We start from the raw sequence: 5688 nt of genomic DNA, 5'->3' as shown, positions 1-5688 counted from the left end.
GCTATGTTAAACATCCGTTGATAGTCATTTGATCATCCGTCGAAGCTTTGTTAATCATCCGTTGGTAGCTATTTTGGCACTTGACTTCATTTCACTTATACAGAATTACAAGACATTGCTTATATACAGTTAATCAACCTATTCTGCATATCTAGTTAAAGTCAACACGACTTATATGCTACTTCAGATTCTATACAAAGGTGCATACAACACTGTGCTACAAACTTATTATTACATAAGCTACTCACTCGATGGATACTAAGTTAATCATCCGCCGGGACTATAATGAGTTATCCGTCGGGACTATAATTCTTATCCGTCGAGTACTACATTATTTCACTAAGTAAAATCTACTTAGATGTTTTGTTTAGGTAATCATCAAGTACACAATATATTCACAACAAAAACACTTTGGACTTCACTCACTATCTGGATTTCTTTCAACTTAGGTGTTCCCTTCTTGATATCCAGGGCGTGCACTAATTATGCCTTACATTCTTGCTTATTCCCTCAGATACTTATCCTAATATTAGTTTCCATAATTATTACTATTTGCTTCTTCTGGTAAACAATCATTGCCCTGGTTCCTTATCAGGGTCTTGAGTAGCTAATCTTTTAATCATGTTATAGGTCTTAGTCTTGTGTGTACCAGATGTCAGACCTTTTGACGCACTACCTCCCACGCTCTCTCGAGAAGCACTTCTACAGTTCTTGGCAATATGCCCTACCCTGCCACAATTATAAAATGTTACTCCCAGACTTTCCACCTTACACTCTGATGCATAATGTCTTTTGTCCACACCAGAAACATTCCATATTTGCTTTACATACTCCAGCAGGCCTTTTACCACATTGCTTACATTCCAATATATACAACCTATCCAACTTGACTTGACTAAAGCTGACTGAGGTCTTATTAGGCTTGTTTAACAAAAAACTTTGTCCTCTAAATTCCTTACTCTTATTCCTTCCAACCTTTTTCTGAGACTTCTAACTAAAGACTTCTTGACCTGATGCTTCTTTCACAACATCTATCTTTCGCTTCTCATCTTCTTTTTCTCTAGCGGCTAACTTATGATCAATCTCAATTACTAAGGCGGCCTGAACTACGGAAGGATACATCTTGAGTTGCAATGCCGCCACTCCACTGTGAAGTTCAGGCTTCAATCCTTGTTGAAACCTCCTTCCTTTTCTGGATTTCCGTACTTACATACTCAGGAACTAATCGGCCAATCCTGTAAACTTGGCCTCATACTCCAACACACTTCTTTCAGTTTGTTTCGATTTTAGAAACTCAACTTCCAACGGATTCCTTAGACCATCGGAAAAATACTTTTCCAAGAACAATTGTGTAAATCTCGTCCAAGGAACAAGGCCTTCTCCTTTCAACTCATGAGGGGATTTCCACCAATAATTCGCTTCATTTTTCAAGAAATAGCTTGCATAACCAGTCTTAAAATCATCACTTACTTGGACAGAGTTGAAAGCTTTCTTCATCTCTTTTAACCATGCTCCAGCAGTCACTGGATTAGGTTCACCTTTAAATTCAGGGGGTTTTAACACTCTTGAAAGATTTGAAATTGACACTTTGATTCACTCCTTGCTGTTGCTGCTGCAACAGTAGTTGCTGCGGCTGAACCTGTTGGATTAACTGCTGCTGTTGTTGCTGATGGCACAACAAATCTAGAATCTCATCTATAACTGGACCCGCAATAAACTCTTACTACTCTATTTAGACTGGGTAGCTTTCTTGGGTGGCATCTTCCTGTATCAGGAAAATGCTGCCCAATCAAAATACCCATGTCCTTAATAACAAGGTCCATTTATAATAGAGATCTAGATTAATAGAACTAGCAAAAATAGCAACGATGACAGTAGCAAAATCAACAACAGTACAGGAAAACTAAATTATAGAGAAACTATTCACCATAGCATGGCTCCTCAATACAACAACAATTGACTAACCTCTCGTCACTACTTAGTTACCTCATAACTCTAATATGAGATAATATGAGACCTGGATGGCTATATCATCCACCATTTACATAAAACAAACTGGTAAATCAAGTCAACTTAAGGAACGCTGGACTCTTCTAGGCACCATAGTCCAAATCTCAACCAACCATTCCTCTAAGGATAATTTATCACCCACAAGTGATTCATCAATCACGGAATTACCTTTCCCGAGGCTATAACTTCATTATTAGATCCTGAAGCCTCACTGCTACCCTTATTCTTGACTATCAACCTGGTATAAGACTTTCATTCCTCCTGACTGTCAACTTTGTTTTATTCCAATAACCAAGTCTGTCTAACTACAGAGATTACTGAAGAATTCATTGCCATGGAATCCCAAAATCAAGGAATCAATTGTACAGGATAGGAAAAAGAGGAAGATCTAGGTATGACTTGGAGCAACCATACAAGTACATAAGATGGCCGGTCTTAGTACCGCATAGTTTATAACACACAATTCAGTGGCATCCCACCAGACCCTTTGTCACACAGACAAATAGTCAAAAATCATATGCATTGTTTGCCTTAATCAACCGAAAGAGTCACCGAGAAAGGAAACAATGTTTAAATAGAAATTCAAAATTTTGAAGGGAAAATCTGATTTATGATAAATCAACAGAACCTTAAGTCGCTTGCTTCGAGTTTAACTTCCTTAGGGATAAACAAGCAACTTATTAGATGGTAAACAATTATTCTAGAAGCAAAAGGAGTCTCAAGAAATACGCATAAGGGTTCAATGTATGAACAACAGTACTGATCCACATTCACTCTGAGACTTGGCTGTCATAGCAGCCGGTGATTATTATCATTCTATCTGAACTCACCGATGTCGTACACTCGGTCTAGCCACAATACTTAGCATATAAAATGCGATCTTTAAGAATAACGTTGGTTTCTCTTCAGCTGACACATCAAGGTCCGCTCAGAAGCTAAATTCTCGCGATCAGACTTATTTTATTGAGAGGGATATCTAAACCTCTATCGACATTGCCAACAATACACATATACGAGGGAGACCTATAAAAACTAAGGCAGTTCCAGCCAATCTTCAACAAGCGTCAGGGTTAAGTCTCTGAAACCCTTGACTGAACTCATAGACTCGCTCCTCTGATTGAGTTGTTGACTCACCACTTCATATAAACCTTCCTACACTCTTCTGACTCTACTCCTAACCTAAATCAGGGACTCAAACCTGTGGCTCTGATACCAACTGTGAGGGCCTCAACCCCGGGGTCAGGAGTTGATGTCATCAATAAATATAATATAATCAATTCCATGATATAATATAAATACGACCCCTTTTTCCAAGATCTTTTCCAGGTTTAAGTATGATTTAGGCTACACAACTACCATAATTCAGTTTCCCTTATACAATCCTGACCACTAACTTAGTACATCAACTCAACAGACCATATCCGGACTGAACACAGTTACCTTAGAGGAGCCTGATACGAAAGGAACTGGAACTCTGCCCTGCCTATTGCGGAAGAATCTCCTAGGCATCTGCAATACATATATAAAACATTCTGCAAGGGTGAGCAATCAATTCCTGAACTGTACCACTATATGAATAACAAGTAAAACGGTTTATGACAAAATAATTATAGGATTAGAAATTATAGCTCGTTCACAAAAGCAGAGTAAACATTCTTAAACTGGATATTCAAAACTAGCAAGCTATGTAAAACAGTAACATCAGTTGTGTGCTGTGTATAAATACCAGAGTCTAATTCCAGCTTGCCATTTTCATTTCCAAATCCACTGTATAAATCACTTGTTCCGTTACGGGAACCACAAAGCCAAATAAGATACGTAGTGGATATGTGAAGATAGCTGATCAGGCTATCAATACTAGACGGCTCCATCTGCCATCCCATAAACCTGTTCCGGAACTCAGAGACTAGCTAGGTCTCTGACCTGCTGGACTAATCGGTTATATAATGCACGTAGCCGAATTAGCCACTTACGCCACCTCAATAGGCCCCCTGGCCCCAATATATCCCATATCTGATCGGTTTATCCAGTTTTTAAAACACTTGTACCTATCTCATTTCAAAACCATTCATTTTAACAGCACACATAAAAACCAGTTCATAAATCATTTCATTCGAGATAGGTACCTTTCGAAGCTACGTTTCCCCAAAACAGGTTTAAAAATAATGATTTATAACTACAGGGGATACATAACTTAAAATGTTTATGTTCCATTACGAGAATAAAACATTAGCTATTCAAAAGTACTGAACCATAAAAGAATGGTTAGGGATACTTGCCTTGTAGAGCTTACAACTATCACTGACTGATTTTCGATTGGCTCGGACGCTCGACTTTATTGCCTTACTATCAGACTATCCTGGATCTGACTTTGATGCTCAGGTCCTTCGCTTGGAACCTCACTGAGCTTGCCGACTGATCACTAGGTTATCTTTAGTCCAACGTCAATTCTCGAGTCATTCGACTAGCACCTACAGGGTGGAACTTTTTATGTTAGACATCTAGGTGTGCTTGACATATCCTCAATAACAAACATACCCATTCGATATCAAATCCCGACTCAAAATTATACATATTATAATAACACACATGACAATTAGGGTTCACGTTCTCCAAAATCGGTCGAGTGTTCATTTTCAGAAAATACGTATACTCGTCATTTTATGAAGTTAGGGTTATGAGTTTTGGCAAAATATTTCATCACAACATACAATCAAATTTCGAATAAAATATATTTATATTTATATATCTGCCCGACGTCCCGATAATTACCGGATACGCTCCCGTATTTCCGTAGTTTAATTTCCCGAAAATCGGGCAACACTTCCTTTATTTATCGGACTATCCCGTCGAACCAATTCGAAGTCAATCAATAAAAACAATCACCATACTCCAATTCTACAAATCCCAATCGCAATCACAATTTAATTCAAGCACAATACAACTCACACTCCAATAACTTCGAATATTAATATTCAATTACTATTTCGCATAGAATTTACAAATAAAATTTATACATCATAATTTATTTATTTTTAAATATTAGGACTCAGAATACGATCATCACTGTCCACCGTTGACTCATCAAAGTTCATCGTCAACGGTGGTATAATTTATTGGTGCCGGTTATATTACGGGTTTCCAAATAAATTACGTTGATTAACATAATTTTCCCGCAATGAAAGTTTTTATTTCATGAATATTATTCATTTATTTCCGTGCAGAAAAAGGAAATAAAAAAATCAATTTACAATAACGAAGCCCAACTGCAAAAAACTGGACCAACATCACATACCAAACGGAACAGAGAAGCACAACACCACAGACCCCATCACAGCCAACACATAAACAACATAAACGCACACACACAACAAACACACTCACACACACAATCGAACACATACACAAAAAAAGCATACACACATAATCATATACACATTTACATGCATATACATATATAAATTGAACCAGCCAAGCCAAATAAGCGGTGGCTCACCGAAGGAAACAAGCTGGAGAAATGAGAAAGGCGGTGACCGGAAGCACCGAGAGGAAAAGGGAAAGAGACGCGAATAGGAGAGTTGAGGAGAGAGGACAAGAAGAGATTTTTATGAGAGAAAAATAGAGATAATTCAAGAGAGGCCGAGAAATGAGAGACAAAATAATTAATGTTTACCAGGA

Source organism: Apium graveolens, chromosome 4 (genome assembly GCF_009905375.1).
Source record: "Apium graveolens cultivar Ventura chromosome 4, ASM990537v1, whole genome shotgun sequence".
NCBI classification, from domain to species: Eukaryota; Viridiplantae; Streptophyta; class Magnoliopsida; order Apiales; family Apiaceae; genus Apium; species Apium graveolens.
This window is presented reverse-complemented; position numbering follows the sequence as displayed.